Consider the following 10,125-nt stretch of genomic DNA (forward strand, 5'->3'; position numbering starts at 1 on the left):
GCTGAAACCTGCGTCTTTCAGCTCAAGTTCAGCCGCCTTTATGACATAACCTCACCGAGACCGCTCTGAACTGGGTAGCAGTGGAAGGAATTTTAGTTCATCTGGCCAGAGTCGTCTTCTGCTTTGTAAAGTTACCTTAAAGGTCCCTGTTTGGCTGTATTGTTGTGTCCACTAGGTGTTCAGCACCTGTCTCCTTGTGTCATCCACTTGAGAGTCACCTAATAGCTCTTTACTCCAATCCACTTGCTAAGGGGGTAATTACTGCCTTAATTAATGCTGCTATCTGGCGAGCCAAGCAATGAGCTGTTGGAAATGTTCCCCAAGTCCCTGGAAAAGAGAGTTAGTGAAGTGGATTTGGGGTAGAGCAGGCGTGGGTTCAAGTCCCAGCTCTAACTGAATTTAGGCGAGTTCCTTAAGATCTCTAAGCTTGAGGCCGGCGTTGTGGCGTAGCGGGTTAAGCCACCCTCTGCAGTGCTACATCCCATATGGGTGCCAGTTGAAGACTCGGCTGCTCCACTTCCGATCCAGCTCTCAGCTATGGTCTGGGAAAGCAGTAAAAGATGACCCAAGTCCTTGGGCCCCTGCACCCATGTGGGAGACCTGGAGGAAGCTCCTGGCTCCTGGCTTCAGATCAGCACAGCTCCGGCCATTGTGGCCAACTGGGGAGTGAACCAGCAGATGGAAGACCTCTCTCTCTCTCTCTCTGCCTCTCCTTCTTTCGGTGTAACTCTAACTTTCAAATAAATTAATAAATCTTTAAAAAAAACGAGTAATCAGACTTACAGATAATTGTAACTGTTTGGAGAATTAAGTGAAATGATGCAGACGCAGGGATTACCACTGTGCTCTAGCACAGAGCATGTTCCTCAGCAGTTCCATCACTGGGAACATTCCGCGAGTTCTTGTCAGAGGAAAATAAACCCTCCTCAGTGCAAATACAGCGAGCGGCTTCGTGTCACAGAGCCTGCCCTCCAGGGCCGCCACTCCACCAGCCCCCGCTGCCACCTGGGGTCCTCCCCGGGCACCACCCCACCACCATCCCCCCACCCCACCAACCCCTCTACTCTTGCACTGTGGAATCTGGAACACTCTCCACTCCTTCCAGGGCAAGGAACGAGAAGTTGCAGAAAGCCCAGCTCAGAAGGTGCAACATTTTATAGAAAAGCATTGTTCCACGTGGGGTTATCTTTTAGTCAAATGACTTGGGGGTAAATGGGCATCCAAGGCCATATCTGGAAATCCTAAACCCCCACTTCTAAAGTTGTTTCTATGAAACCCCGTCCCATGTTCCTGACACCCGACTTAGCAATGGACTATCGGAATGCGTCTTGTGTGGGGACAGGCTGTGGGTCAGCATTCATCACTCATTGTCCGTGGACGTGAAAGTGGCATTTATTCTGCCAATTACTGAAACACACTGCACGTGTCCCCTAGTGTCCCCAGTGACTTAAAATAGCAACCACATAAACATCACTTTGAATCGATACTCTGGGGCTAATAATACTTCAGTTACTAACTCCAGCAAGTAAGATGTGTTTTAGCAATTTTTAGAATGCAATCGAATTAATGTTTTAGGAAGGCCAACGAGGGACCTCTTGCTTTTGTGCCTCACCCCCCTCCCCGCCCCCTGGCCCTGGCCTTGTGGTTATGTAACCACTGTGCTGGAGCGGGGCCTCCCTCCCCTTCCCCGGGAGGCTGCTCTGCCCTTGTATGGTAATGGTTCCACAGCAGTTCTTGGTACTGAAGCGAGCAAGGAGAACCCTTATTAGGATCGGAGCTTAAAGCCAAACAGCTCAGGGGCTAGGCTGAAGAGTCGGCCGCGGATAGAATCCCGTAGAAGCTTTGCGGATCAACAGGACCCAACTCTGGGGACCAAAGTTGTTCAAAGAGAGAAAACCGTGAATGTGCATAACCTGTGTGTCGTCCTGTTTCAGACCCGCCCCGGGGGTAGACCCAAGAAAGCCCTTTGCTAACTCTCTTCTGTTTGCATGTTGTGTGAGGACTCTCTTCCCTTCGTATGTCCTTGTGGACGGAGACAGAAGCCACCTCCACAGATCCTTTGCTGTTGGCTCCAGGTTTACGCTCAGTCTCTGAGCTACTCTGTAAGCTTGTGTCTCAGACAGGAGGTAAGAAAGCAGAAGGAGGCAGACAATTCATTCTCTTTCCACGGCTTGGGAGGGCCAGTGCACCCGAGGGCTGGCTGCAAGCAGTATTTACCCCATCACAGTGAAGCCAAAGAAGAAACCTCAGCCAGAGTGATTGCCTTGTTCTAACAGATTACTTGTACTTCTGGGGAACTGTAGTAACTAAGCAAGCCCAAGTTTGTTTGTTTGTTTGTTTGTTTGTTTTTCCACTATTCACAAAGACCATTGGTAAGATCTAGGTCCCTAAAGACAGTCAGTCTGAGCACGGAAACGGGTAGGAAAACGTAGCTCTACATCAGTCCGGGCTGTGATGGAGCCCTCCAGAGGCTGTGTGGACCAGGAGAGAGAGGGAAACTGCCTAGGGGCGTCTCGGGCAGCTTCACAGAGGAGCCCAGGGCTGCACTGCAAAGTCAGATGTTCGCAAAACAGCACACTGCACCCCGTACGTAAGTGCAGCTGCTTATTATTTGTCAATTAGAAGCACAAAAACCAAATGCACACATTTCGTTAGGTGAAGATCTGAGGCTCTCAGAGGCACTAACTGTGGGCTGAATGCTGGTCCTGCCTATGTTTTTTGATTTTTTGGAAAGGTGGTGTTTTTTTTTTAATTTATTTTATTTTATTTATTTGAAAGAGTTACAGAGAGGTAGAGCCAGAGGTCTTCCATTCCATTGGTTCACTCCCCAAATAACCACAACGGCCAGAGCTGAGCTGATCCGAAGTCAGGAGCTTCTTCCAGGTCTCCCATGTGGGTGCAGTCGCCCAAGGACTTGGGCCATCTTCTGTTGCTTCCCCAGGCCATAGCAGAGAGCTGGATTGGAAATGGAGCAGCCAGGTCTTGAACTGCTGTCCATATGGGATGCCGGTGGTGCAGCTTGGGGCTTTTACCTGCTGCACCACAGCGCTGGCCTGTGTGTGTGTGTGTGTATGTGTGTGTGTGTGTTTTAATTGAAAGGCAGAGTGACGAGAGATTGGGAGAGAGAGAGAAAAAAAAAAAAGAGAGAGAGAGATCTTATTTCTTCTGGTTCACTTCAAATGGTCACAGTGGCCAGGGTCGGGCCGGGCTTCTGAAGCCGGGAGGCAGGAGCTGCATCCGAGTCTCCCGTGTGGGTGCAGGAGCCCAAGCGCCTGGTACATCTTGAGCTGCTTTCCCTGGCGCATTAGCAGGGAACTGCATCAGAAGCAGAGCAGCCCGGGACTTGACCCAGTCAGTGTTCTGGGATACAGGGTGCCGGGGCTGGAGGTGGTGGCCTCCCCCCTGTGCTGCAACGCTGACTTTGGAATCCTACGGGTATTTTACTCTAGTCTGTCATTCTGAGAATATTGGGCACTTATCAGGAAGTTAGGGTGGTGATCAAGCTCTCCTAAAGACTAGGGCTTAGTTTGGAAGATGCTGAGCAAAAAGCTACAAACAGCAATTGTAGCACCGTGATGGGAGACGCACAGTGCTGGAAGAGAGTTTAACGGAGAGGCTTTGGCAGTGGAGAGGGGAGGGAGTTTCCAGGAAGGAAATGACCTTTAAACCCAGACCTAAAGCTTCATAGAGCCGCTTGGTGGGGGACCAGAAAGCAGATGGCTCAGTCTTGGAGGAACTGGCACAGATTTCGGGGTTTGTCCGCCGTGGGAAACCACTGCATGACTTCAGCAAAAGAATTAACACGATGGGATCTGTGAAAAATTCTCTCTGACTGACGTTGAAGGTGGTAGCCGCCAAACATTTAAAATCCTATCCCTCGGGGTCGCTGCTGTGGCATAGCGGATAAAGCCGCCACCTGCAGTGCTGGCATCCCATATGGGCGCCAGTTGAAGACCCAGCTGCTCCACTTCCAATCCAGCTTTCTGCTGTGCCCTGGGAAAGCAGTAGAAGATGGCCCAAGTCCTTGGGCCCCTGCACCTGCATGGGAAGACCCAGAGGAGGCTCCTGGCTCTGGGCTTCAGATCAGCCCAGCTCCGACCGTCATGGCTAATTAGGGAGTGACCCAGTGGATGGAAAACCTCTCTCTCTCTCTGCTTCTCCTCTCTCTGTGTAACTCTGACTTTCAAATAAATAAATAAATATTTCAAAAAATAAAGTAAAATCCTGTCCCTCTAATGAGAAAACATTTTAAACCAGCAAGCCAATACAAGGGCTCTCCAAGAAGTGTGCGGAAAATGCATATTAGGAAAAACTATGCATTGATTGCAATATTTTGTTCACCAAAGTAAACTTAACCTTTACTTCCATTTTTCCATGACCTTTAAAAAAACTACTTACTTACTTCCATGTTATTTGAAATGAAGAGAGACAGAGACACAGACGGAGAGAGAACATCCATCTGCTGGTTCACTCCCCAGATCCCCACAGCAGCCCTGGGGTCGGACCAAGCTGAAGCCAGGAGCCAGGAACTCCCTCCAGGTCTCCCGTGTGGGTGGCAGTGGGATCAAGTGCCTGAGCCAGCACCTGCTGCCTCCCAGGGTGCACAATAGCAGGAAGCAGGATTGGAAGCGGAGGACCAGGACTCAAACCTCGGTGCTCCGCTATGAGATGTGGGTGTCCAAAGAGCATGTTAACCAAGCAGCTGCCCCTGTGAACTTTTTAAAGTGCTCTCATACAGTCATTTTATTCTTACATAATAGATACTTGATAAAACACATTTCAATATTTATTTATTTGAAAGTCAGAGTTACACACAGAGAGGAGAGACAGAGAGAGAGAGAGAGAGATCTCCCATCCGATGGTTCACTCTCCAACTGGCCACCGATCTGAAGCCAGGAGCCTCTTCTGGTTCTCCCGCTTGGGGGCAGGGACCCAAGGACTTGGTTCATCTTCTACTGCTTTCCCAGCCCATAACAGAGAGCTGGATCGGAAGTGGAGAAGCCGGGTCTCAAACCAGCGCCCATATGGGATGCCAGCACTGCAGACGGCGGCTCTACCCATTATGCCACAGCGCCAGCCCTGGTCGATGGCTTGCATTTCCTCCCACAGCCCATCAGCTCAGGTGCCCCTCAGAGGCGGTTGGTGTGAAGCGTGGCGGGCAAGACTGGAAGTGGGACTTGGTTATGTTGATTACACGATGTAGGTCAGGTGTGCTGGGGACTTGGTGGAGGGCAAAGAAGGAAGGAAGTCAGTGTTATACATACTGCACAGGTTGAATGATGAGCACTTGACATTGGTTGGATGGGGAGGAGGTGGGGCAGGGAGATGGGGAAGAAGACAGTGCTAGCTCATTCAGTGTCAGCTTGAGGGACTTCTCTGATGGTGGTATCAGTTTACCCTGGAACCACTCGGGAGTCCCCTCATTCAGTGAGCTCCTCGCCCAGCACTTATCTATAGAGGAATGTCAGCTGCGATTCCAAGTACTGTTTTAAAAATCCTTTTGAAAGGGGCCAGCGCTGTGACACAGCGGGTTAAGCTGTGGCCTATAATGTTGGCTATTCCATATGGCACCGGTTCAAGTCCCAGCTGTTCCACTTCCAATCCAGCTCCCTGCTATTGCACCTAGGAAAGGGGCAGAAGATGGCCCACGTGCGGGGGCCCCTGCACCCATGGGGGAGACCTGGAAGAAGCTCCTGGATCTTGGCTTTGACCTGGCCCAGCCCCCATCATTGCAGCCATCTGGGGAGTGAACCAGCAGATGGAAGACCTTTCTGTCTCTCCTTTTCTCTCTCTGTAACTCTACCTTTCAAATCAATAAATAAATCTTTTTTAAAAAATCTTTTTAAAAAATACCACCGGTGGTCGGCACTGTGGCTCAATAGGCTAATCCTCCGCCTTGCGGCGCTGGCACCCCGGGTTCTAGTCCCGGTCGGGGTGCCAGATTCTGTCCCGGTTGCTCCTCTTCCAGGCCAGCTCTCTGCTGTGGCCAGGGAGTGCAGTGGAGGATGGCCCAAGTGCTTGGGCCCTGCACCCCATGGGAGACCAGGAGAAGCACCTGGCTCCTGGCTTTGGATCAGCGCGATGCGCCAGCTGCAGCGCACCAGCCACGACAGCCATTGGAGGGTGAACCAACGGTGAAAGGAAGACCTTTCTCTCTGTCTCTACCTCTCACTGTCCACTCTGCCTGTCAAAAAACAAACAAACAAACAAACAAAAAGTGACGCCCTTAGAAGTTTGTAAATAAATTTCTAATAACAGCTTAAAAAATGACTAGGTGGTCCTGGGGAGCAGCTTACTTAGGGTCTGAAAAAAGAATCAAAACCTGAAATGCAAAGACTGTCCTAGCCGCAGGCCTGTGGCACCAGTGAGCCTGTGAGAATGACTGAGTTTGCAGTGACATTCAGTCTGGAAGCCAAACGATTCTCACAGGCGCACACTGAGTACCTGTGGTTTTCTATATCTTGTTAGATATTAGTAACTACTTTTACTTCTCTTTCTTGGTTGTAGAAATTAGTCAGTGAACCCCCGATTTAGGCCTGCTCAGTGGTTCTTGAGTGTAGGAAGCATATTATCTTTAAACTTTGAAATGCCTTGCTAATTTCCTCTTCATAAATAATTCTTGGACTAATTTTAGAGAAATGCAACTCGGTCACACATGCAGGTTTGTAGAAAAACTGAATTACTTTGGTGAGGGAAGGTTTTTTATTTTTAAGATTTATTTATTTGAAAGTCAGAGTTACAGAGTGAGAGAGAAAGAGGGAGAAAGAGAGAGGAAGAGAGAGAGGGAGATGTCTTCCATCTGCTGGTTCACTTCCCAAACACCTGCAACGGCCAGCACCGGGCCAGGCCGCAGCACCAGCCCGGGAAGGATTTTCTTTAGTTAGATATGTAAAAAAGGCACTTGTCAATATTGTTGTTTGTGTTCAAGAACTGTTGCTGGAAATGTGACCTAGAGGTACGGTGGGCGTCGCCTTCATCTTGCCGCGCGCTCGTAGCTGTACCGACAGCCCTGGAAAGCAGAGGCCCTCAGCTCTAGAGAAGGTGGTAGGATCCTGGCGATGGGGGCGCTGTTGGCTGAAAGGCAGCCGGAGAGAATTAAAGGGCAGTGCCCGAATCTCTCAGCCAGGACCATGAAAGGAAGATTTCTCTGCTTTCAGAAAGAAATTCCTCCAGGCTGGGAACAAGAGAAAAAATGAGGGAAGTAGGAGTACGGGGTGGGGGGTGGGGGTGGGGTCTGTGCACTGCTTCTTAGCTACGCTGCTCAGGCAAAGGCAAGACCAGAGAGACAGCCACGAGGTGTGCCGGGGCTGGCGGGATGCGAGGTGTGTCGCCGGGGAGGGAGTCCCACGGCCCAGACGTGACCCTGCCGCAGCCACCAGCTGCCGGACCTGAGCGTGTGTCTTCGCAGAAGGTAACTTCTGTGAGCAACCAGACCGGCGAGTCCTTGGGAACGGGAGACCCTCAGAACGGGGCTGAGGGTCATTCTCCCGTTCTGTAAAACGGCAGTGTACATGGAAAATAAGTTGATGTAGAAAGTAGTTAGATTTCTGGGGCCGGCGCTGTGGCATAGCGGGTGAAGCCGCCGCCTGCAGTGCCAGCATCCCATATGGGCGCCGGTTCGAGTCCTGGCTGCTCCACTTCCGATCCAGCTCTCTACTATGGCCTGGGAAAGCAGTAGAAGATGGCCCAAGTCCTCTGGCCCCTGCACCCAAGTGGGAGATTTGGAAGAAGCTCCTGGCTCCTGGCTTCAGATTGCGCAGTCCCGGCCTTTGCGGCCATTTGGGGAGTGAACCAGCAGATGGAAGACCTCTCTCTTCCTCTGCCTCTCTGTAACTCTGCCTTTCAAATAAATAAATAATTTTTTAAAAAATAAGAAAAGAGTTAGATTTATTGCAAAAATGAGTTTGTGGCTTAAGACTCTTTAAAAAACATATTTTCATTTGTTTAAGATGCAGAGAGAGGGAGCTCGCATCTGTTAGTTCCCTGCACCTGGGTCCGCTGGAAGCTCGGAGCCAGGGACCGAATCCTGGTTTCCCGTGTGAGGGACAGGAACCCAAGCACTTGGGCCGTCAGCTCTGTCTCATAGTGTCTGTGTTATCGGGGAGCTGGAGCCAGGAGCCAGAGCCAGACGCTCCAACATGGGAAGGGAGGCAGGCATCTCACTCAGCAGTTTCACCGTGAGGCCAGATGCCCACTTCTGGACCGAGATTCAGAGCCACCACACAGGGCAGACTCTTTTCCTATAGAAAGGACACTTTCTCCTGTCCAGGCCATTCTCCACATTCTGGAAGGGGAGAATGAGAATGAATGTGGGCTAACCGTGCCATCACTCTACAGCGGGAAAGCAACAGAAAGCATGGGTAGTGCCACACCCGTCGTTTGGAGATAGGGGACTTAGAAGCTCGCAGAGGACTGCAGATTTTTTTTTTATAAGATTTATTTTATTTATTTGAAAGACAGAGTTACAGGTAGGGACAGAGAGAGAGAGGTCTTCCATCCGATGGTTCACTCCCCAATTGGTCGCAACGGCTGGAGCTACACCAATCCGAGGCCAGGAGCCTCTTCTGGGTCTTCCACGTGGGTGCAGGGGCCCAAGGACTTCCACTGCCGTCCCAGGCCACAGCAGAGAGCTGGATTGGAAGAGGAGCAGCCGGGATATGAACCAGCGCCCATATGGGATGCCAGCGCTTCAGGCCAGGGCTTTAACCCGCTGCACCACAGCGCTGGCCCCAGGACTGCAGGTTTTGACAGGGCTTTTGGCAGGCCCTGAGGAGACTGTAGGCTTAGGAGGCAGCGTGCCCAGTGAAAGTCCACTTCCTTTCTACTTTTTCGAGACCCCACTGAGTACAGGAGGACCTGTCCTCCCCGGAAGCCAGAGGAGGCGAAGCCTGGTGTGTGCCAAGAGCGCCAGAGAGGGCCGGGGAGCCCGAGAAAGCAGCAGGAAGGCAGACCTGACTCCTTCGCCCAAGGCTGCCCTGGGGAGGAAGGGCCGCAGGAACAGCCAAGGGGCCTGCAAAACAAGGATGCCAGAGTGAGGGCCGACAGCAGGGTTTGCTGTAGAGACAGCCTGCCGACGCAGCGGAACCCCAGAGGAGTCAGAGAAAGTCAGTGTCAGGACATGGAGACAAGCCCAGGAGAGGTGCCTGGGGAGGATGAAGCGGGAATGAGGAGCTCACGCTGGGATGCAGCGGGCCAAAGCTTCCACTTGCAACGCTGGTGTTCCACATGGGCACCGGTTCGAGTCCCAGCTGCTCCATACACTTCCCATCCAGCTCCCTGCTAATGGCCTGGGAAAGCAGCAGCGGATGGTCCAAGTACTGGGGCCCCTGCCACCCACTCGGGAGACCTGGAGGAAGCTCCTGGCTCCTGGTTTTGGCCTGGCCCAGCCCTGGCTGTTGCAAGCATTTGGGGAGTGACCCAGTGGATCAAAGATCCCTTGATGTCTCTCTCCTGCTCTTTCTGTACCTGTACAAGTCAATCGATCTTTTTAAAGAAGCAAGGGGAATGACAGGGAAGGAAGAGGAGAAAGCATCCCCACCACATGGGGATTTCTCATGAGAAGGGAAGTGAAAGCCACAGAAAGAGAAAGAGGAACTTGGGGACCTCAAGGCTTTATTCCCCAGGGTGCTCCCCAACTGCCCCCCAAAGAAGCAACGCTATTTGGGGAAAGATAAAAAGGAAATACCCGGCGTGTACCCTGGGCCCTGATGTCACCGGTGGACCCAATGCCCTGTCTTTACTAGTAAAGACCAGAGCAGGGTTCCCGCACTGGAATTCAGCCCAGTTGTATTCAGATACTTGAAAAAGAATGAAAAAACGCTGTACAAACTGTCACTTTTTCTGTGGTGTTCATGAGGGCAAGAGAGAGGGTGAGAAAGTGAAGGAGAGAGACATCTAAACCAAGTCTTCCAAGAAGTCATTTTATCAAGCTTTCAAATCAACTCTAGTTCAAGGCTAATCATAAAAATAAGTCACACCTCTCTACCTGCCGCTCGCAGCTTGCAGCTGCAGGTGGGATTCGAGACGCTCACCAGCAGGTTCCCAGTTGATTCAAAAGATATTTATTGGGGTCAGCGTGTGGCGTAGCGGGTAAAGCCGCCAGCGTCCCATATGGGCACCGGTTCG

Source organism: Oryctolagus cuniculus, chromosome 8, assembly GCF_964237555.1.
Source record: "Oryctolagus cuniculus chromosome 8, mOryCun1.1, whole genome shotgun sequence".
Lineage (NCBI taxonomy): Eukaryota > Metazoa > Chordata > Mammalia > Lagomorpha > Leporidae > Oryctolagus > Oryctolagus cuniculus.